A 25065-nucleotide genomic window follows, 5' to 3' on the forward strand; every position below is an offset into this window, starting at 1 on the left:
CCAGTAGCACTGTAGACTTTTTAATCCTCAGATTTTAAATCCATTTCTTATTTTCAGTTATGAATTCTCCCTAGGACCCTGCAGATATAAAATTTGAAAATGGATGCTGTAGTGGTGGACTGTGCATCCACACATAGAAAGCCACAGAGGGCTAAGAAACTATGAAGCCTGAGTTTTTATGTGTCATTAGCTCTTTAATGAATCTCAAGGGCCCCTGAACCAATGAACTGAGAGTCTTGGGAAGCCTCTGTCTGACCTGAGTGGAAGAAGTGAGGGAGAGCACACAGATTAACAGTGCTCAGTCCTATTAAAATATTCACAGAAGACTCATTTGAGAATGTATTAACCACATACTAAGTTAAGGCCCACCACAGATCAAACGCTAAGTTTGGGGACAGGAAGCAATTGGCAGAAGTTAATTGGCCAATATTCAGGGAGGAGACTGGAAGAGAGGAGACTGCGAAGGAAAATGCTCTGATAGCCTTTTAAGACCTGTGGTTGGAAGACATTCTTTTGATAATGATCTGTGTCCATTGGTGTTTCTTCCCTCAGGAGGTAAACACATGAAGAAATGGTAGCGCTGATGCCTCCTGGAAATGGAGCAGGCGTCTGCGTGGCAGAGTGGAGGGAAGGGCAGGGAACTGGATGCTTTCATTCTCAACCACATTCAGGATAAATAATGCTCTCTAAGCCTCAGAAGTCGCTAGACTATTACTCTTAAGGCTTCTTCTTTGAATTAGAAATTAGTGCAGTAGTTCCAGGGAGGGCTTTCTAATGACTGCAATCTGCTAATTTCCTCAAGGCTGTATTGGGATGATGACCTTCGAAACTCAACGTTGTTGCCAGATGTGTTTTCAATGGAAAGAAAGTACCAAATCCGAGTCTTAGGTCATGAAATGTAGCTGTCAACTTGAATAAAGTAACACAGAAGTGATGTAACTAGTTAAACAATAAGGGATATGCAATAGCTGAAAGAAATCAAAATTTAATAATGAATTAAATCAAACATATATTTAGCTTGAGAAAATTTTAAATATCAACAAATTTCAAGGAAATCATTTCCTTGTTAGGCTTGAGCAAGTTTTCTTACTTTGAAAACTTTTTCAGTGACAACTGAAGATATGAAAGAGATGACCTCAATATATAATTATTAACAAAGATTATTTTATATGGATGAAAATGTTAAATAGGCAATTATGTGAAGCTTTTCTACTACTTATATATAATATGTTTCCCATAAAATCTCAGTTATAATTTCAAAAAACAAATAAGAAAATTATTCAACAGAAAAATAAAACTAATTTATTAATTTAGGTTATAGGCTATACATTGGTATCCATATGCAAAAGACAAACTAACAGTAAATTAATCATTATATCTCCTAATTCTTAGCTTTAGGCAGCTAGTTCAAATCCTTCCATGAAAGCAGAAGAAAATCTCCTTTCTCTTGGCTTTTTTTTGTCATTTTATCAAATAGTGAAAACTATGAAAAAATCTATATAAACATTTTATGAACTGTTAGGAAATGTTGATTTACCTTACACAGTTACAGTTTGGGCAGGAGACAATAGAAAAGGTCTGTATTCTAAAGTGACACCAATCAGTTTAGGAATGGAAGACTTTCTGTTTGGATTGCTTGCTTATGAGATTAGAAAACAGATGCCGTTGTTTCCTAAAGGATTAGCTGGACTTAAAGATTAGGGTTTGGGTTCTATTTCCTTCCACACCAGCCTGTGTCAGCTGCCTCTTAATCTAAGGACAGCTTCTTAGAGCTGTTTCTTGAGGGCAGTGTGGAAATTTTATTTATGTAGTAGCTTTAGAAGCTTGCATAGAGTCACTTTGATGGTAGTTATAGGCCTGCCAAGTTTAAAGGAACATGGAATATTTGTGTGAGTTGTGTTTTGGAGTGCTTAGAAAATGAAATAAGCCACAAAATAAATTGTAGAAATGTTCCAGACTCTACATCTTACTTCTGTCTGCCATTATTGGCTGGCATCTTTGTCCTCTACTAAGATTTTCTTCTGCCATAAAGTGGGGAGCTTAGAGCTTAGTATGGTCTTTTATAGAGAAAGAAGAGCTGAGCTGGAAGAATTACAATCAAGGACTCTACTTGGCTGCATTTTGGTCATGAACCAATCCCATATCAATTGCTTGTCAAGTTGATGGTTCTAGGGACCTACCTGAGCAGAACCCAGCAGACCAAGTCCATTGGATTAAGGAAGGCTGTCATCACTCTTACCAAAGGGAGTTGCCTTCAGGATAGATAACATAAAGCAACCAGAGAAAGTTATCACACCAGAGAGAAGGCTTTTGTATTTTCTACCTAATTCTTACTTTCCATTGTGTACTTTCCAATGGTATTTACTTACCATTGTGTTCATTCAGCTATTTGCAATTCTCACTATCTAGCAGGTACATCAGTGGTTCTCAAGGGCAATCTAAGAAGGGGTGGGTGCTTCTCCGCTTCTCAGGTCCACTATCTTCATAGTGTTTGTAAGCTGTGCCTTGTCCTTCTTATGCTCATGGGCATCTGGGTGTAGGATGATATCCTAAGAGGCTCTGTGATGTACTGTAACAGTAGGTTAGGTGCAGACTTTGGCTTTGAAGAACCTTTCCCTTTTCTTTTAAGACAGACACAAAAGATATTTGCAAAACCGCAAGGCAATTCTTCATCAGAGAATTGTTTTGGAAATGAGTCATTTTTGTTGAAAAACATGTTGATAGGCAATGTGTTTATTATTGTTGTGTTTAAATGAATTGGTACTTACATATTATTAAAATAACCCAATTTTGGCTCCTTGTGATAAATAATAATAGTTGTAGCTTATATTAACAATGTCTTTAAGGAACTTAAACTTTTTAAGAGAGTAATGTTCTGTTATAAATATTTGAGAACCTTCGTCTATGTTTAAAAATGCAAACTTCTACAGAAGACATAGGAAAAGATGCTATGGGAAAATGATAAAATACATCATACCGTACTGTGTGTGTGTTTATCTAATGCTCATAAAAACTCCATTCCTGGAGACGGCAGCTATGTATTATTCTCACAAATAATATTAAAATAGTATCTATTTCTTTTATAAACAGATCTAGCGAGGTGTTTAATTTTATACATTCATGAACCATTGAGACATGAAATCAGTTGTTAATTTATTTCTAAGGTATTAAAATATTAAATTGATTAATTATTGATAAGCTTAAAAACATTCATTTAAATCTTAGGTATACCTCAAACATCTTTTCTAAATAAATGTTTAATAATTACTAAAATAAATACTCTAATATTATAGAATTCACTATAATCAGAAAAAAAATACTATGTCATGTGTATTTTAGTAATTGCAGCTGTAGTTTATAAGTGCAATTTTAGATTGGCTTCAAACTCACAAAAGATATTTGGGCTGATCGTGTTCCCACACTGGTTGAATTTTGCTGCTATTGAAGAATAATTATGTATTTTGTTTACAGTGGTTAGATGAAAAATGTGACATAAATTGCCACCTAGGCCTGAGCAGTGCTTCTTATCCTCTGAGATCACTGATTTATTTATTTTGGCAATAATTTTGGAGTCTCTAGAAAGCAGCACCAAAATCTGAGCTAATGACTGAACTTCTGTTCTCTTGGAATGAACAAGGTCTTTGCCTCCATGCTGGGGCACACACACTTTTGTAGGCTATTACTGGGAAATTCCTACTACTCTCTACTGCAGAGGTTATCAATTTGACTGGTGATCAGAATCATTCAGGCAGATTTAGAGACACAAATCTCCGCACTCATTCCAGATTCGAAAGCTCAGACTGACCTGCTCTTCCCTTTGTGCCTGATGTTTCAGGCCTCAAAGTTAAATGAGAAAATCAAACAAAATGAAACAAGCAAACAAAGCAAAAGTCCCTACATTGACCAGCTTTAACTTCAATACTCAGCCCATGAAACCGATAGTATGGTACAGAGCAAGTCATCTTGCCCTTAAACACCTACCTGACAATCTATGTATGTATCTTTAGTTCACTGTATGTTTTTCAAAAACCTAGATGGCAAAACCAAATGTACAAGTCATTTTCAAAATGGTATCAGTGAGACAATATTAAATATCAATGTTTTAAAAAGAAAATGATCTGGTCACAGTTCATCTGTATCTAGGAAACTTTTACTTTTCTTCAACAATGATTCCTCAGTGATGTATCGTGTGGTGTGTGTGGTGTGTGTGTGTGTGTGTGTGTGTGTGTGTGTGTGTGTGTGTGTGTGTTAAATATAGTGGAGGTAGAGAGAATGGAGGGGGAGAGGAAATGAAGAGAGAGTGGGGAGGTGGAAAGAAGGTGGAGATGAAGGGAAAGGACTAGAGGTGAAATGGGGGTGAGACAGAAGAAAGGGAACAGTGAAAAAGGAAAGAAAAGGATGGGGAAGAAGGAAAGATAGAGGATGAAAAGACAGTAAGCTATTATAGAAGTAGCTTGATCTCTTTGAAATGATCCCATGAGAATATTAGAGGACTCTACTGTCAATAGAATGGGAATTAATTTAGGTATGGAAACTGTCTCTGGAAAGTCAAATGTTAGAGGGTGAAAAATACTCAGAAATGGTTGAAGCAGTCTTTTCTACCAGCTGAACTAATCATCTGATAAGGGCAAAATCACAAAGATTTAGGGTAGATGGTACCATGTAAAAAGATCTGTGTATATGTAGTGGGGCTCCCACCAGGTATATGGGTCCTGACAATATAGTCTACTCCTTGGACAAAGAATAAGTAGGACATCAGGGGAGATCATAAGTGGCAACTTCTTTCCACCACAAGGGAAGCTACCTGTCAAGGATAGAAGGTCAATTTTAATATTAGAGACAGATAAAGAAAACAGAGAAGGGTCATAAGATGTTTCCAATTTTGACCCATAATGTAAGTCAGATGGCCTCTAACTTTACAGCAGATGAAGTTTATTGGAGCTTTATTTTCCTAAGACACTGGAAAATCTGGTCAAATACTCTTTCTGGCAGGCTCTGGAGCTGAGCTAAATACTATTGAAGAGCTTGGTCGTCAGAGACCAAAATAAGCAAAGGCAAGAGAAGGCAGTTATACTGCTGGGCATTGTCAAGTATGTCCTCTATGCATACCATAGGCTGTTTGTGACAATCAATGATTACCTGTCATCAGGATGATGTTCCTGGAATTAGGAAGATTGAAGCTGTCTTTCTGGTTTAAGCCTTGGTTCTTTTGTGTAAAGTGAGCAATGTTCAAACTAGAAAATGGAATGAAACTATAGTAACCACAGCACTGTCTTTCGTTGAACTCATCTAAATGTCTTTGAGGGAAAAGAAAAATCAAAATAATAAAGTGTTTAAAAGGTTAAACTGGCAAGAAGAACACACACAGGAAAATAAAAGGAAGGGTCACATAGCTCCAGCCTGAGTGTGAAAGTGGGACACTCAGGTAAATACTGTTTACAAATAGCTCACTCTTCAGGGCTTTTGTTTTAGATTTTCCTATTTTTTCTCTTGTGTAAAGCTAAAGGTAAAATGCAACCATCTTATAAGTTTATTTACTGGAAACACAATTGTCCAAAAGTGGAAAACAAACCAACCAACAAACAATAACAACCAACCAAACAAACAAAAAATTACTGTCCTTAAATTGAAGCTTGAAGTTAAAACCATATAAAGAGGCAATCTTTATAAATCAAGTTGCCAGGGAAGAGTAAGACAGGGATGGAAAATTAGGCAAACCCAAAGTTCCTCCACTGTGATTGCCCTTGCTCTTCACAGCTCATCCTCTCGTGGTTCATAGCCCATGGCAGTTGACTCAGCTGGGGAGGTCAGCATCCCAGCAACCCAAGACCTAGGAAGAAAGAACACAACCATGTAACCTGAAATGACATATCGCTGAGACAGCTTGTTGCTCTGCATGCTTACATTTTGAAATATATCATGTGAGCTGAATTACAGAGAATAGCATTCGACAGGGTGAAGGGTTGCTTTCTCTAAAGAGAAGGCAAGGTCCTTGGTGAGGCAAAAGTCTGAAGGACAAGTGCCTTTAGCATCAACCAGAAGTCTTACTTTATAAGATGACCTCAAAAAATCAGACAGCCCTGCAGAGCCAGTAGAAAGATAACCAGTGGGATGAAATGACTTAGTGTGTTGCTATCGAACTTATCTCTGATGGCATTTATCTGAAGGAGACTGGACTATTTTCTCTCTGTCCATTCACTCTGTAGCTCAATGTTCAGGAATGGAACAGTGTTTCTCCTTTGAGTTTCCCTGAAAACTGTGGAACACCATGAGATTGGAAAACTAGTTATCTAACATCGACTTACTCCATATACAGGAGCCTCTGTTTGGAAATTAATGGCATCTATGTACAATGTTAATTTTGTTGACCAAATGGCATATTAGTTGTAGCTACAAAAGAAATGTAAGCTATAATTGAAAAATTGCCTGGTGTACATGATGCTTAGTGGATAGTTTTGCCCATAAAAATTATTTAACAATGTTATCTTTAAACTGTAGCTCAGTTCTCTTGTGTTCCAAAAAGACCTAATGATATCCTTTATGCGTGCATTGCCGTTGCTTTTGTGGAATGAATATTATCCATGAAACCATTTTTAAATGAAATGTTTTTATTAGTACTTTCTTATTAATTTTTGCATTTATCCTACAATTGTAATTCACCAAATACTCTGCCAGCCTTTTCGTTTGCTAGGATGAGGTAAACATAGCTCATAACTTAAATAAAAATATATTTCTTCTTCTTTAATCTGTCTTATCAATATTTTCATTGTTCTATCATTTTTAATCACTAACATAACTTGACATTCATGTACTTTGAACGTTTCCTCTGAATTTTGTTGCTTCAAATCCTTGATTCTTTTCTGGTTTTTAAGTCTAAGATGGGGGATAGAACATGTCAGAGTCACTTGAGAGTTTTCTGCATGAAATCAGCCATGTCTGCGGTTCTACAAGGGTCCAGTGGCTTCCACCCAGATCTGTTAGTCACAGCAATGTGAGTGAGTAGCCATGCTTTCAGGAGTCCTTTCTTTCAGATTTCTCTGGAGGGCCCAAAGAAGGGGAGATCATCTCCCAGGAGTACTCATGTTTTGTTGTGGTCAGAATGATTCCTACCTCCCTCGCCCTGCATCCCACCCGCATTATTAATCGCCATTGTAGGAAATCTATTTATTCTGTGTCAGTTCCATTGGAGATACCTCAAAAAAAATCACATGAAAGCCATTTTCCTTAAACTGAAATTTCATACAGTTAAAAGAAAAAGTGCCCTCTACTAAGGTTACATGAATGTTACAAAGTTGGCTTCCTTTTTAATTTTCCTAAAATTCCTCAAATTCCTTAGCCACAGTAGATCCTGTCAGCTCCCATCTTGTTCCTTTGTGTTGCTGCCCAAGACTCCAGATTACCTTCTCCATAGCTGCCTGCAAAGTGCCCTGTTTCCCAAGGCAAAAAAAAAAATACTAAGCTCTCATAAGGAATACTTCATAAGGGCTTTTCATATGCCACAAGAACATTGCTACAAAGTTTTTGGTGAACTTCTAACAGTTCAAAATTTTCTCAGGTTTTTCTTTTTCATTGTGGATGAGGTGGCTGTGCCTTTTTCACAGTAACCGAACAAGGAAAATCATGGTCATCCTAAGGGGGCAGAGAAATCTGAGAGTACAAAATAGATATGAAATAATATTTCCTTTATGATTGAAACACTGACTTTTCTCCTTACACGAACCAAAACTTATGACATCTGTGATGTAAAACTTTTTATTTTAAAAGATTACTGTGCTTCTACTGTTGTTGTTTTAAGATTTAGATGTGGATTTTTCGTTTTAAGGGTAAATTATGAAATTTGTTCATATAATAAGAATTTCTTTTGTAACATATGACCTAAGTTATTGGGACCTAGACTTGTTCTATACCTAAAAGCTTCTCGTACCTTATTTTTGAATTGGCACTGATTTTATTTTATTTTGTTCAGTTGGTTTGTCAGAATGGCATGTGTTTTATTTGTTTAAGAATTTCATACAGGCATGTAATGCATTTGATCAAATTTACTCCCCCACCCCATTCATCCCTTTCAATGTCTGTCCTATGGACTGCACACTTTTCATTCCCAACCTCATGTATTCTTTCTTACTTCATGAAAAACTCACTGAGACCACTGAGTAATGCCTGTATGTGCATGGGTGTATCACATCTACCAGAGCGTGATAAATATATCCTTGAAGAAAACTGACTTTCCCTCCCCTAGAAGATATCAGTTGCCAATAGCTTCAGGCTAAGGGTAGAACCTCATGATCCCCTCCCCTACTGATGCTGGGAGTGTTTTGTTACTGCCTTTGAATGTGAGTCTACAAATCAATATTGGTGCCGTTCTATGTTATTTGATTTTCAAAATATTCCCACTTGGTCCTATATCTTATCATCCAAATATGCCTTAAAATACCCACTAAATGAACACAGAGGAGTCTGCTTTAAACGCCCAGCATCACAATTTGGGAATCATTATGCTATGTGACAGATTTCTCCCCAAACAAACACTTTGATCATTTAATGATAGCCCACACAGGGAACACTAATGACTAACTCCAGCATTGTGGTGAAGACACAACAGAGGATACAATGCCTCAGAATTCACTCATCTTTATTCATCTAAGGGGAGCATTAGTGAGGGTTGATTTTCTTCTTTCTTCTTTTTTAATTAATATTATTTTGGCAGCTTCCCTTGCTTTGAAAAATAAGAAAGTTTTTAGAAGGTGATGGGTGAAAGAGATTTCTCTTTTTCTTCCTAGATGTCTGTGAGAATCACAAACATGAAAATCCTCCCATGGATTCTATAGTAAGAGAAATGACAGCATCCCACATAGTAATAACAACCAAGAGAATGCTTCCCAGTCCTTCCACTGACTGTCCAGAATGACGAATGATGAATACTTACTTAAACAATGTATTGCCTATACCTGATGTTCAATGACTAATTAAGTAGTTTCTAGTAACCAATGACTATTAATTTACATTTTTAAAAGAGCCACTAAAATGTTGCTGGAAATCTCCATGTCTTTAGAACAGGGACCTTACTCTTTTTGCTTAAGAGGCTTTGCTGTAGAGCAGTTTTGCATGATGAAATCCTCTTTCCACTTGAGGTTATCTAAACTCAGTATCTACAAGAACTTAGAACTACCCACAGTGCTGTCTCTCTGGTCTTCTAGACGATGAAATACATCTTTGCTTTGGAATTTCTGGAGTGTGATTGGCAATAGATGCTGGAGGTCCTGATTAGTAAGAAGGTGTTAGTTCCCTAGTTTATAGCTACATACTTACCTCTTCCCTCTGTAGTAGCCGGTGGTTTTGAGTCTAGACTCTAGATTCTAGCTGTTTCTGATGTAATGTTGTGGTTTACATGACTATGTACAGTGGGTTAGTGTGTCTGTGAGTCTATTCTTTCTGAATGATGGCTGTTATTGGCAGTCATGACCTCATCATCTGGGTACCAGCTACTACAAAGTGATGAGCTTCTTGAAGATTTTGTCAGTAAAATGAGCAACTGGATTTGTTAGCATTATTCTATTTTGTTTTCGGAGTTTTCCTTTATGTTATTAATATTCCTTTCTCCACAAATTCAAATGCAGGTTGTATCTCCTTTAGTCATTATAATGCTTCCATGTTTTTTTTCTTCCAAAAAGAAGAAAAATATCTCATATCTCAGTCATGTTTACTTTTGCTAATATTTTCATTTCCTGTTGTTTTAGAAAGATATCAAAATTTTATTGTGTTTATTTATTTATTTATTTAGAGCCAGTTTCTTTCTTTGTTATTCTTTAGTAACTTCAAACATGAATTTATGGTAATATTCATCCACTACTGTCTTTTGTCACCCTCCCTCTCTGACTAAAAGCTTTCTTCTTCCCAAAAGCCTCCTTCCTATGTTGTATGTGCATGTGTGTGTGTGTGTGTGTGTGTGTGTGTGTGTGTGTGTGTGTGTGTGTTTGTGTGTATGTGTGTATCTGTGTGACCCACTAAATTTCATTATGGTTTTGTTGGATGAGAATGAGTAGGGAACATGGACAACTAATCAATTGGTATGACATTCCCTTCTTCAGCAACCGTTCATTTCCTATAACCACTCAGTGAGGGTTGAAGATTCACAAACAACTCCGTATGCGTTTTGCACTGATAACAGGCCCAATCTTATGGAGGTCTTGTGTAGATAACCACAGCTGCCATAAGTTCATGAGTGTTACTACTCAACACGTTATATGTTCAGAAGACACTGTTTTACAGTATGCCTTCCTTTCCTCTGGCTGTTACATTTTTCTACCTCCTGAGTCTTGGAAAGATTGATATAGATGCCCCATTTAGGGCCCCATACTCCATAGTCCTTATTTCTAGCACTCTGAACAGTTATGAATTTCTGTAAAAGTTTTTGCCCACCCACAAAAAAAAAGAAGCTTCTCTGATGAGGCCGAGAATAACACTAACCTATGACTAAAAGCATATGTATATAGAAAGGAGTTTGACAGGATGTCTATTTTGATACAAAAATATCACTTTCCCTTCTAAGCTCTATGAAATACCCAACTATAGGCTCTTGGCCAAGTTTACATTACCAAGCATGAGCTAACTCCTCTTGAATGGGCTGAAAATCCAACCTGAAAGCTGTTGTTTACCCTATAATAGTTATGCCACTATTGTCCCAATGTGAAGCTCCTTTTCCCTTACAGATTGATATTGTAGTTTATAATATCCATTGCTGGGTAGGACTGATGATGCATTTACTCCTCCAGAAGCTTGTATAGTAAATTCTGGCACTGCGTAAACAAGCCAGCCAAAGGGGACGCTCTCCATGTCCTGCAACTCGACTTGTGTTGTCTTCATCAGTTGTCTTACATTCTCATCCTGGTAGGCAATCAATATACTGTATTATTTGAGGGATGGGAAAGTCTTTTACCAAATACTCAGGTATGAGTTACCTCACACCTGGCAGTTGGATTTTCACTTAATAACATTTGGCTTCTGAGAGGATCACTCTCCACCCATGCCACTGGATAAAGACTTTTAGTAGCATTTTAATAGATACAGAAAACAGTAGTTGTGTTGGTTAGTGTCCACTGTCAACTTAACAACATGTATAGTTACCTGGAAGATGTGCCTGTGGGCATGCCTGTTGGGAATTATCTTTATTACATTGTGGTGGGATATAGAATCACTGTGGGTGATACCATTCTCAGACTAGGACCCTGGATTGCATAAATGGAGAAGATAGAGAGCATTTTGCTGATTAGGATAGGACTAGTTTTTCCAGGCTCTGCTGCTGTGATAACCCCCCAAATGACACTCTACAATTTAGAAAGGTATACTGAAATAAACCACTGACCCTTTAAATTGTTTTTGTCAGGTATTTTATTTTATCACAGCAACAGAAAATAAAATAAGACAGCAAGTTTCTATAGCATGTTTTTTATAAAGTTTTAGATAATTCTTCCCCCATTATCTCCTCTCTATATCCCCCCCACCCCTATACCTATTTAAACCTTTCCCCTCTCAGTATTCTTCAGCTCTACTTTTATATCACACATCTTCTACTATGTCCTCCCTCCTTGAGGCCTCTTTTCCTAACCTCTCTCATGGACCCTTTCTATCATCTTTATTTGTCTTTAGGATATGGTATTACTATATAGTCAAGGTACTCCTCAAACTCAAGATTCTCCTGCTTCCAGTTTCCAAATACTTAGATTATAGGTAGACACACACCAAGATGGGAAAAATAATACATTTTTATCTTCTGAATTTTTTGATTCATGTTCACATTTGATCACATTTTCATTTTCTAGAATTTTGTATTGATAAAGATTTTTTCCCCTTTCTACCATGGCTTCAATAAGATTTTAATGAGTGGGAGAGATTAAGATCTGTTGTCCACCTCTAAGTTTTGGCTATAAATTAATTTTGACACTGTTATTGTTTTCTGGTATAAGATCTAGATGAGATAAAAAAATGACAATCATGTCCCAGTGTGAGGATTCACTGGTAAATCTCACTGTGCTCTGCTGAGTAGATTTAAAGAGAGCATACCTACACTTAGTCTACGTATCTTCCAGGTTTCCAAAGCATTACTACTGCTAGTTCATCTCCCGCAATAGTCTAAGACACTATATGTGAAGTACAATGACCATAGACAAGAGGTAGTTTATTAGTTGCAAAATAATTAGTTACAAATTATCTACCTGCAAAAAGTGAACTTGTAGATCAGTCAACAAATATCGGTTCAATAACTACTCTGAAAGGTAGAGTGAATTCAGCCCTAAACATCATGAGGGGCAGAATGCATATTTTTTAATAAAATGAATCTGACAACCAAATGCCAATGACCTTTATAAACTCCATGCCACCCCACCACACACACACACACGCACACACACACACACACACCTTAGATTTATCATCTGGGGAGATGGCTTGGTGTGTAAAAATGCTCACTGCACAGCATAAGGACCTGAGTTCAGATCCCCAGAGTCCACACAAAAGTTAGACTTAGTAAAATGCACCTATAGGCCTAGTGCAACTGATGCTACCAAGCAGATCCCAAGGGTTTGCTTGCAAACTGGTCTAGCCAAAAGAGCAAGTTCCAGGTGTGGTAAGAGACACTGTCTCAAAAAATCCAGCAGAGAAGATATTGAAGAATATAAACCAATATTAACCTCTGTTTCCATTTGCACCCTCCTGAGTGAGCACATGCACACACGTGTATATGATACACAACAACAACAATAACAATAATAATATAATTATAAATACACAGCACTTACTTGTTAAACAATGCTGGCTCTACAACAAATTACTTACATTTGGTTTCTTCCCCTTAAATGATCTTCCTTAAGCTCAACTTCTTTAAAAAAAAAAATGCAATTGGATGATGTCCTGGTTACTGTTCTACTGCTGTGAAGAGATACCATGACTGAGGCAACTTATCAAAGAAAGAATTTAATTAAGAGCTTGCTTACAGTTTCACCGCATGAATCCATGACCATCATGGTAGGTACCATGAGCCTATAAGGGTAATTCTCATTCAAACCACCACAGATGAGTTAGCTAATAAAATGTTTAATTAGATCTAGTAAGATTTAGATTATGAAACTATAGACTTTGAGCCAGTGTTACCCACTGTAGGATAAAACTCAGGAATCATGAGAGTGGATAATGTATTTTGCATGTGGAAGGGAGGTATTCATTGAAACCAAGATTATGTAGGGTATGGTGGCTCTCCTCTTTAATATCTGCTCTCAGGAGGCAAAAACTGGTGAATTTCTCTGAGTCTGAGGCCTCAATATGAATTCCTGGCCAGTTAGAGCTGTATAGTGAGGTCCTATCTCAAAAGAGAAAGAAAGGATGAAATGAAGGGAATTAAGGAGGAAAGGAGGGAGGGAGGCAGGGAGGAGGGAGGGAGGGAGGGAGGGAGGGAGGGAGGGAGGGAGGGAGGGAGGGAGGGAGGGAAAGAGAAAGAAAGAATTAAAGAAAAACAAGGTCAGGTAGGTAGAATTCAAAGGTGACACCAAGATTCCTAGCTCTCAGTATTCATGTCTGGCATAATATTATTTTTGTGTATGTGTTCAAAAGTTCCTTTCTAATTAATAAACTACTTCATACTGTCTTCAAAGGAAATGGGTATATATTTTAAAACTTTTTTTAGAAACTTGTATTTTATCAAGTGCATCTGACTGATGTTAATTACCATGTTAGGACATGATGATATGTTATAATGAGGGGTTGCCCATGAGCTCAGAGTTTTAGGGTGCTTATTTCTTTATTTCTAATGCCATTCTGTGGAGCAAACAAATATTATATTTCAACAAAATTTATAAATGAAGAGATAAAGTTGCCAAAAGTTATGTAATCTGCCCAGAGTATATGGTAAGAAAACATGCAATGGCCCAAAATGATCATCTGTGTGACGGTAGATGGGTTTAATGCATTTTAGAGCAGATATGTTTTACCTTCCATGCAGTTCTGCATCTTTATCTCTGTATAGTGATGGATGTCTACCCAGCTTTCCTTTCTAGACAAGAACCTAAGTTTTAGACAACTACCAACCATACAAACCCAGGAGCTATATTTCAATTATGATCGGTGAAGGATTACTTTTCCAAATTTGACTTTTTTTTTCAGTCAAAATGGATGCCAAAAATTCTAGAAGAAATTATAGAAGTTTATCTAGAAGAGACCAAAAATTCAGTTGGCTCATATTTTGAAAGGAATTAGGAACATATTTCCAGTGAAGTATCACTGGTATCTCAATGACAGAATAGTTCAAATACATAAAGGGATACAAAGCAAAGTTTGGAAAGATCAGTCTCATAGCACTGTGCAATTGCGTGTCAAGTACTGTGACTCCAAGATATGTAAAACTGGTCTCTGTGCTCAGGACTCTCTTGATAGGACTATCAGGGAACTCTGATGTTTAACTCATAGCCCAGTAATTGGATAAAGGAGCATTGGATGTCTTTACACTAAATTTCTTCTACTTTTCGCCAGAAATTCCTGAGATAACTCTAAATTCAAGCTAATCAAACAATTAATAACATAGTAGTTTCCTTTAAATCATACTGACTTACTTTGTCTTCTACTTATTCTCTTAAGAATGCATCTAAGCAACTGATAATAACCTGAACATGGAAAAAGCACTTCTAATATGCAAATGTGCTGCTTTTATGAATTTTTTGGACAGAAAAAAATGGCAGATTTTCTTTTAAAAACCGTATGTTCTTACATTTTTGATATCTGAAATCGGCAGCTTGCCAGAAACATTCCTAGCCCAATGCCAGACTACCCCAGAAAGGTGTCCTGAGAAGTCTGTTTTGATTACTGAAGATGTTGAACTAGTCTTGACTTCAAACAGTAGATATTTCCACACTTTAGTGGTATATGACAGCTCTATCCATTCCACAATGTCAAATTCTTTGGTTTTGGCCATCGGGTATTTATGCATTTCTGGCTAAGGAAGTAGAGAAGCCTAATTTGATTTTGGAGCCAAAAGTTTTTAGGCCTCGTTCCTTTGGAACTTGGACTGGACAATTTTGGCAGTCTATAAAGGCTAGGACAGATCAAGTAGTCACACATAACTAACTGACTCAACAGAGCATATTTAGAGAGAAAGATCATGCCTACACATTGGATAACCATTCTCCAAGGCAGACTGACAACACCCTGAATTCAATCACCCTTAAATAAACACACAAGGAAAGCACAGCTTTAACATACCTTCAGGCTCTTCTCTCCACTGCTGCCTGATTGGTTTTCGTGCCATAGGCCAGGCTGCAGATGCTGTCATTACTGTTGTTCTTACTTATGTCTGTCTGCTGTCTGCTAACAAGCATTCATATGCTTTGGATCATTAAAGTCACAACCTCCTGTGCCAATCTATTCCTCTTCATGGGTTTTGCTGTAGCTGGGAAGGAATGATGCTATTTTTGTTTCCTTTTCTTTCCATTAGGACCTCTGGTCAGGTCATTTTGGAGGTCTAAATATCACAGCATCCACCCTTTGGCCTCATTGAATGTAAGATTTGTGTTCCTATTAAGCTTGTTCTTTCTGCTTGATTTTCAATGCAAGCTGAACGGCGTGTGCTGGAACTGCAATAGACAGCATTGCTGCAGCTTCAGCCATGCCCTGGTGTCCTGCTATGTACCAGCCTGTTGTACTTCCTCCCATGCTAAATGTCTTCTGACAGACTCCAGGTGCTCAGGATTTTCACAATCTAACCCATTTCATTGTTGGAACGTGTCACTTGGGTCTTGGAGAATTCTCCCTTTTCACCTTACTGTGAGTAGCAGATTGAATACACATGTTCATCTACATGTTCAAGGCGGCACGTGTCTGTCAGTATGATCAGGGGTGGAGAAACACAAGTCTCTCTCATGGAAGGCACAGAGGATAGATATTGCACAGAGAGAAAGGAAAAAAAAATGTCACTTGGAGTATTATGCAGGCTGCCCATCTAAACCCATCATTGCCTGGCACCTACACACTAAGGGCAAGGATCCAGCCAACTTGTGAGTGGGCACCAGGCCATTTGAGCAGATGGGCATGGAAGTCGGCAGCCAGTAGACCATGTATGTGCATCAATGGAGGGTGTTGAGGGCACGATTCCCAGAGGAGAATGTCCTAACAGCTGTCTGGCCTGAGCCAACATACTTACAACCAAGGAAAAGCGCCATCCTTCAATCCTGCTGAGTCGGATTAACCTTCAAAACTAAATCTTCTTTTTCAGCAGCAGAAGGTGAGTTTGGGGGTCTCTAGGAACCTCGAGGAATCAGTGAAGAAAGCAATCTGGCAAGGTATAATTATTAGGTATAGACTAAAGTTGCTGAAGGCATTCATTCAATGTGCTTATTTTGCACACTTGGCAGAAAGTCTTAATTCTTGAAAGAGTGTTGTAGCTATTCAAATCTTTGCCTCCCACAATGTTTGTAGAAATGACTCTCAACACAGACAGGCCACTTTTACTAAGTACATATTCTCCTTTAAATTAAGAAAAAGATTTATTTAAAAAATGTCAATAGACTATAGAAAGCAGAGGGCAGGTAGGTATCTTCATTCAATTTTACACACCATAGACAAAATGTCATACATAATGCACTATAGTTTTTCAAAACCAGAAGAGCTTCTTTGTTAGTGGTCAAAATAAACTTGCAGAAGTAAAAAAATAAAAATTTGTTTTTTTTAACCTAGGCCCTTCTGGAAAGCAAAAGAATTTTTAAAATTTGAAACTGAGCCTGATTTAATTTGTTAAGAATTTCATGCAGTTTGATATCATGAAATCAGATGTAGAATGTGTCTACACAAAATAGCAAAACAGGAATTTAACAATGGTGTGTTTCATTTGGGTAAACATGACTAGAATCTCATAAATATCCTAGTTCTCAATAATTTTTTTGTATTTTACAGTTTACGAGGTGTTTATGAAATATTTTTCTTAGTATTATTTTTCTGTTGGCTTCAATCTTTTTATTTAAAAGATGCCTAGCTTATATTTGTTGGAAAATGTAAGTTTGTTCAAATGTTCTAGAATATGCATATATAGTTTCATAAACTAGTCTTTGAACTATTTCCTTTTGTCTCTATCAGAGTGAATATCTCTATTATTAATAAAGAATGAAGGGGATGAGTGAACTATTTTATTTGCTCTTGGCAATGATCACACTTGTGACTTCAATAAATCCTGTACTGCTGTTAATAGTGTCATAAGCCGAATAAAACGCATCACCAACTTGTGCCCAAGGGTGGTGCTATTAGGAGGTGTTGTAGACTTTGAGGAAGAGAGCATTATGGGACATCCTTATGCCACTGGGGTTGTCCCCATTGTGGGGTCCTGGTATGTCCCATTTTTTTTTTCTTGCTCCCTCCCTAAGAACTGAGTAGCTCTGCTTTGCCACATGCTTCCCACAGGATGTGCTGTCTCATCACGGGCCTAAAACATTGTCATCAACTGACCACGGATCGAAACTTCCAAAGCCATTACCCGTAACAAACTTTCTAAGTTAATTATTATAGGCATCCTGTTGTAGAGAAAGAAGGCTGAACACTGCATATGCAGAGTCTAAAAAGCCAATCATATGAAGAGAGTAGTTAGCATGAACAGAAGTAAAGGGAGAGAATGGTTAGGGACAACAGAGGTACGTTTGGATAGAAGTTACTCCTGATATTCTGTAGCACATTACCTGAGACTGACAATACTTAGATGCGTGTTTCAAAACAGCAAGTGAGAGAAATTTGATTGCTGCCCAAAGATGTGAGAAATATTCAAAATAATGGATACATCAATTACCATCATCTGATCGATACTCATTATATATCTGAACTGAAATTTTGCACTTTTGCCCCATAAACATGTGTTATGGTTGTGTATCAATGAAAATTTTAAAATTTTTAGGGAAACACTATTTAAAGCATACATAAAACAAAATTCTTATTAAAACATAGATGTTCCTACAGAGATAAAATACTAAGAATGAACACAAGGCATTGACATATTTCACATTAAAGAGATACAGAGAAGCATAACCCTCAGACATCAGCATCCTTGGTTCTGATGATGATTTCAGTCTATGAAGACAGGAACTGTGGTATATCCTGAGAGACCAAAAGAAATAATATTGATCTGAAGCAAGCCAATGGGCACCACTGTACACAATTAATTTGTATTTAAATAGGATCAGTAGGTAGTCTGATTTTCTTCTTGAAGTAAAACATGTGTTTGAGATTAAATAAAGAAAAGAAAGGTATTAAGCATTTGGAACTATCCCAGAAGTGCCTTTCTTTGGCTATCTGGGAGTCAGGAAATTATGGTTAAGTTTAGCCTTAACATGTCTCAGGAATCCTTTCTAATTGTTCCCTTTAATTTTTCTCAGGGGATAAAAAACATAATAAGCAGTGTCCTATTCCTGACTCATATTATACAATAAAAGAGGATTAAGGAGCAGCCAAACGTCATGTGTGGGGAATAGATTTGGTTATGGATACACACTATGACATTTAAATAGTACAGCGGTCAGAAGGGGAAAAGTAAAATGAGCGTGCTAAGCATTAGCGTGTATCTATCATACACTCATAAGGTACAAAGTAAAATAATTTGGTCTGTCACCGCTTTACGTGAGCACCTCCCACTAAGTCTACTGAAAAACTCATTTACATCACGGCAGAAAACTGAGAACTGGGTAAGTTTCTGTGTCCACAGAGGTACAACAGGTTCTGTGCACAGGATGGACAAGGCCACCATCTCAGTCTTCTTTCTGCAAAGCTAGCTACCACACATACATGCTGTGAGAGAAGTCATCATTTGGGCTGTATTTATGATGTGTAAATAACTACATTGTTACAAGCCCTAGAAATATTAGCCATGTCTCCACGTTCCCCAAAGAATTCAACTAACTTTCCTTTAAATTCTGATTCTGATAGGTTTAAGAAATAGAATTTGGCAAAACAAATGAAAATTTGAATATAAGACTTGGGATACACCAAAAAAAAACTTTGAAAAACTGTGAAGATAAAGACTAAACTTAACCACAGATTTATTTCTGCTTTTCATCCACGTATCCAGGGAGGTTGCTAATGGGAGGTATGCCTCAGAAAACGCACATGTCTGTGAAAACCTTGGAACGGACTAATGCTTTTCAAGTGATTTTATTTCAAGTCTAAGCCACAAGATATAAACTTTCATCAAAAATGGTAATCTATTTAAAATCAGAGCTGTGTGGAATATTTCATGTTTATGCATAACTTTTATGGTAGACCCTCCCACACAGGGGAAATAATGTGCCCAAAGTCTGTTATTTTTACAGTATGTAATATATCACAGACTAATCCCACTCATCAGTTTCATGCGCTTTAAATAGATAAAAAAAATGAAAAAGAAATGGAAGGAAAAATGAAGAATATTTGAAAAAGTGACTTTTAAATTCCATTTTGAAGCTAAAGATCTGAAAAATTATGGTGCGTGTTCTAATAAGAGAAGAGAGGGGTTTGAAGGAAGCACGTTTATGCATTCTGGGTACTTCATATTTCCATAGTTCCAAAGCTGCAGGAAGGAGAAAGGGCTGTGTGCTGATAGCGAGGGAAAGGTGAGCCTTTGGTCAAAAACTGTTCAGTCATATAGATTAATCTGATATCAATTCTAAGGGAATCCAAGTCAGAAGACATTTATATTTCAATTGATTTTCGATGGAACCTACTACAAATCATTTCCATTTATAGGGCATGATCATTCAATAAGAAGGTACCATCATTGACTAAGTAGTTTGCTCAGGCAAAAAAAAAAAAAAAGATGAAATGTGACATAACATTTTTTCTTCTTTAAATGAAAGGTTATCACCAATTCAAATACTAATTGTCGCAACTTCTTTATTTAGGAGGCAGGATACAGAGATAAAAACAGCTTAAGACATAACCATGTCACTTCAATTGCAACTTTTAAATGATACTCTTAATAAACAGGCCAGAGAAACTGAATTGTCAAAGCTTTTATTTGCTCAGAATTTTAGAAATAAATTCAAGTAAAAATTTATGATTATTTCAAAGTAGAATTGTAAAATGGTATTAAAAACATTTCATAACTCAGAAATATAAAAACCAACAAAAGAAAGGTGGCTGTGTGCCTTCAACTATGTGGTCAGCAAGCATACATGTTTCCTTTAGGCTTAAAACCACGTAGAACCAAAGAGAAGTATACATGAAAATAGTGTCTTCCACACAGGTAAAGCTTCTGTAATTACATGAAAAAAATAACTTGCTGAAATAAAGCTGTACTAAACTACAGTAACTTCTCATTGTTATTCAACTTCTCAAATTCATCAACTACTTATAAAATAATCAGAAGTTAAAAAGAACTAACAGACTTTACCAGGTCATGAAACATGGCATTTACAACTTCAGACAAAGCATAGGTATTTGAAACTGAGTAGCATCTCAGTCCTCAAATTCTTGGTAATAACTAGGGATATCTAAATGAAGCACTCTCTTGCTGTACTCATAGTAGAAATATTTGATAACACAAACAAGTGTATTTTAGTGACCTACTTAGACATTACTGAAATGAGTGTACCAAACATGAACATTGTTCTAACAACACTATTTGATCATAGGGATCTACTGTCTTAAACCATCAAGTATAAGGAGTATCCCAAGACAACTTACCAAATCAGACAATAATTAGCTGCTCATTAATATCTATAAAGGTACTATGAAATTTTCAATTATTTATAATACAGTTTAGGAGGTTTTTTTTCCCCCTCCAAACTTATTTCATGAGAATTTTAGCTGATCCCAAGTTTTATTCATATTTATTATTTCAATTAAGTATATAATGGAAAGACTGTTTGATGAATCCTAACTTTTTCTGATATCTATGTGTAGCAATTAAGCCATTATGAAATCAGAATTTTCAAACCTGTAACTGTCGGTCAGCTGAATCTGATTGGAATGGCGTCTTTCTTTGCTTTACTGGAAAGACTGTTTCAGCCGAGAATGGGTGATGAAAGTTCTCTATTTTCAACACCCTCATAACTCGGTTGAACATGACAGATCAGCAGCTAATTGAGTTAGGAATGATCAGGAACATTACCTCCCCCAAACAAGGATTAAGATGATTTGTAAAATGTTTGAAACCCATTTCTAGACTCCCTGTTAAATGTGTGCAAATTTACATGCTTGACTTTCTCTCAAGCATCTACCTTAGAAACATTCTCTTCTGCACACTGAAATGACTCAAAGTTTCAGCTCCTCATGACATTACTTACTGATGAGATGCACATATGATTTTATGTATATACATATGTATATATACATGTATGTGTGATACACATGTATGCAAAGGATGATAGCTGCATAAAGCATAATAAATATATAAATACTGATCCAAGTTAAAATATTATCTGTGCTTTTGTTAGGTATAGATTCACAAAGGTACTTAAACAATGTCTGTGTTTATAAAACAAGGTAATATTATTGACTTCTTAAAGTTTCTGTGAGATTAAGCATTCTAATGTATGCAAAAAACCTTCAATAGTACCTGGCAAGTCAGTTCTCCATAAAAGTTAGCACAAGGTATTGTCCTTTTATCATTTTCAATTTAAATTTGGTCCATTTCAAGAGAAAAGCAAGTATGTGTTCAAAATGGTCATTTCTCTCAATTTTTCTTATTAACATTGATTTCAATTTTAATCATTGGCTTACTATATGAGCTTCCCCATATTTTCCCCTATATTGTTCATTTAATATAATTGTAACAGTTTTGTTTTAAAGTAAAATATGTGACTATACTAGTAAATGGCTTTGATATGATAATCTTTCTTCAAAATCTTAAGACTTTAAAACTAATAATGAAAGTTAAACTGTCACAACTCTAACAAGCTCATTACTTTGTTAACAATAAGAACAAAGCAGAATTTGAAAGCCTGCCTTAAAGGCACACATTTACAAGGTGAGATACAGGGATACTTCAGGGCTGGTGTGCTACTGTCCGCATCCAAGCCTACTAACATTGGAACAAAAGAGGACACGGAATGATAGGGCTGACCAGGTCCCATACAGAAACTTTAGGATTTTCTAGGCATTACTACCTCGAACACTTGAAGTATTTTACTTTCCAGGTAATTGACTTTTGCACCCAAGCTAAAAATATACTTGGGTTTTAAGGAGATAAAATCTGAAAGTTTCTGCCATTCACAATCTTCCACACTTACATGTAAAACATGTATGTTGCATGGATACAAGTAGAGTATGGTAAGTACTTAGGAGAGGTACTTCCAAACGCATGCCATCCTGAGATGATTATCTATTTATTTATTTAAAGTATTAAGTGACAGAAGATCATTTCTCACTGCTGAGTAGTGGAGATAGCCACTGTGAAGCTGGAGTTTCTAGGATTCCTCTCATCGACTGCTTTTGCTCTCAGCATCCTTGGGCATAAGATCTTGCATCTTTACATCAACTGAGTATCTACCATGGTTATCCTTTTGAGGTAATACCAGCTTTCAAATTCTCTAAACTGCATGATGACTCCAAGAAATAGGAATTTATTTCTCACTTGTGTAAGAGAAGGCTGTTTTCTGCTGGAACCTCTGAAATTTTCTATAAATACAAAACTCTTCCTCCCCAAAAGTTTGAGGTAAAATGATTAGTAAATGTAAACTTTCTGAGCCTAGGTTAGTTTCCTCCACATGGTGACATGGGGTCTTGAATCTTCCTTCCATACAGGTTAGTTTGGTGTTGACTGTTAGCCAGCGTCAAAAGAAAGAGAGAATCTGGAAAAGAGAGCTTTTATCATTAACATACCTTTGCTTCTATTCACATTCTGTTAGCCTAAACTAGGCAAACGGCAAGCCCTAACTGTAAGACAGGCTAAGTGCAGGTACAAGAGCGCATCTCCCCTTACCTCTCTCTTACTTTGTATCTACTTTCCAACACTTGGAAAAGTGTCTTTCCTCATCCCCAAAGAAGACATCCCCAAATCAATCCCATTCCTCTAGACAATTCTAACCAATACCCATGAGACTGGCTTATATGATAGGGACGAGGTATTCCAGCAGTGGCTGGCTGTACACCTGAGAGGCTGAAAACTCAGATGCCCCAGCAGATCCAGTCTCGTGCTGATGGCCTGGAGCATTCGTGGAGAGCTGCTGGTCTTTAGTTCACATTGGAAGGCCGAAGAAGCTGGATTCTGATGACAACCACAGTGGCAGCAACAGTAAAACATACACATGTAACTGCAAAAAGCCAAAGCATGCACCCAACAGCGATGCTTTTCCCCTGGACCTCTTGGCTTCCAGGCTGCTTGCCAAAGGTCCTGCCCATTTTGTAGAGAGTCTCCCCTGATTCACAGTTAATCCTTCCTGGAAATGCTCTTAATTACTAGGCCAGATACGTGTTTCTTAGTTGATTTCAGATCCAATCACATTGAAAACGAAGATAAATTATCACAGCATCCGGCTGCATTAGGCTCTTATTTACGGAATCTTTGGTGATAAATAGTTCTTTTTCATGAAGTCACAGTATCTCTGGAGAGCTAAATGATTTAGGACTTAAAATTCAAGTTGCATGCTTTACTTTATCTACCGTATTTAACAGATAATGGTGGGGTCAGAATGAGGTAAATGAGGGAAAAAATGGTTAACAGCCTCGTCAGTACACCAAAATAATGACTGTGTCCTGCTGGCCAGACCCTGTGAGACCCTGGTTGTGGTGAAGACCATTCCTGACTCCTCGACCTGGGAGAACACCTCATGTCCATTATTCTCTAGAGTTTGTGTCTGCTTTCTACGTGTACTTCCCTGTGCCTTATGCCCATCCTTCCATCCGGACTCCAACTGGACAGTGGAAAGAATGATCTCAAATTTGGCTCTCTTTATAACAGTTTTTATGGAACAAATATGGGCTTCCAGGATTGTTATAGAGTTACAGGATTTTAGACCCAGCTTCTGGTTTCTATGGTAATACAATTACCTCAAAATCTTCACAGACATTGATCTAATTCCTTCAGTCTGTTAAACACACCAGTAACTAGAGCCAAAGACACAAAACCTTTTTCATCTCTACTTATGGTGCTAAGACCTGCCTTATTTTTTTCATCCACTTCTTCCCTTTCTTCCTTCCCACTCTCTCTCTCATATAAAATATGAAGAAATCTTACTAATGAAATCCTTTAAGCTATCAATCAAATTAAATCATAACTTCCTCCTCTCTTCTTTTTTAATGATGGAATTTGTCCCTGATGCTTCTTCTAGTGAAAGTACAATAACTCTCATTCTTCTTTGTCCAAAGAAAATGTTCCATGTGACTTTCATGTATTTAATGGTATCTGAACAATGAAGGAAGATGTGAAAATAACACAACACGTATTTTGAGAATCATGAGCTGGCATCACAAACATCACATCATATTTCAACATGAAATATTTTTCCCAGTTACTGCAACTTAAGATGGTAAAACACAAAGATGTAAACTATTTATCTTATTATGCTTAGAGTCTGGCAAGAAAAGCAAAATGTTTTTTTCTGAATAAAGCCTAGGCTCAGCTTGTCTCTCCTTCAAGTCCTCCAAAACAGCTTGGAAGTTTGAAGGTTGAGGCTACTCTATGTTTGGGTGAACCAATCCTCAGGAAGTTTCATATTCATGTGATTGGTGGTTGAAGCTGGTTAAAACGAGGGCCTCATTACTCTAACAACCATAAATGACAAAGTCTCTCCTTGTGGACACACTATATTCAATGATTTGAGCGTCCACATAGCATTGGGAATATAGTCCAAGCTAAGAGTTCCAAGAGGAATATGCATGTAATTTTTGTGTTCTAACCTTTAATGCCTTGTAGTGGCACTTGCATTATATAATTCAGTTAAAGCAGGTGTAAAGGTCTGGTAAGGTCCAAAATTGAAATACTGATCTCACTACTTGATAAGATGAAATTCAAGACTTAGAAAGGCACATAATTATTTTTTTCAGCCAGCCATCTTGAAACATAAACTTTATTCAAATCAATTAACATCTAATGCATTGAGCATTTTATATCTATGTTATTATCCTTATTTAATT

At 36.9% G+C, this 25065-nt stretch overlaps 1 protein-coding gene across 1 annotated transcript in view; it reads left to right on the forward strand.

The window, feature by feature from the left end:
• Arhgap15 (Rho GTPase activating protein 15) overlaps nucleotides 1-25065 on the forward strand; it is a 597450-nt gene that overhangs the window by 47520 nt on the left and 524865 nt on the right. The window lies entirely within an intron of this gene.

Source organism: Peromyscus californicus, unplaced genomic scaffold (genome assembly GCF_007827085.1).
Source record: "Peromyscus californicus insignis strain IS unplaced genomic scaffold, ASM782708v3 Scaffold_7__1_contigs__length_154581171, whole genome shotgun sequence".
In the NCBI taxonomy this organism is placed as follows: Eukaryota; Metazoa; Chordata; class Mammalia; order Rodentia; family Cricetidae; genus Peromyscus; species Peromyscus californicus.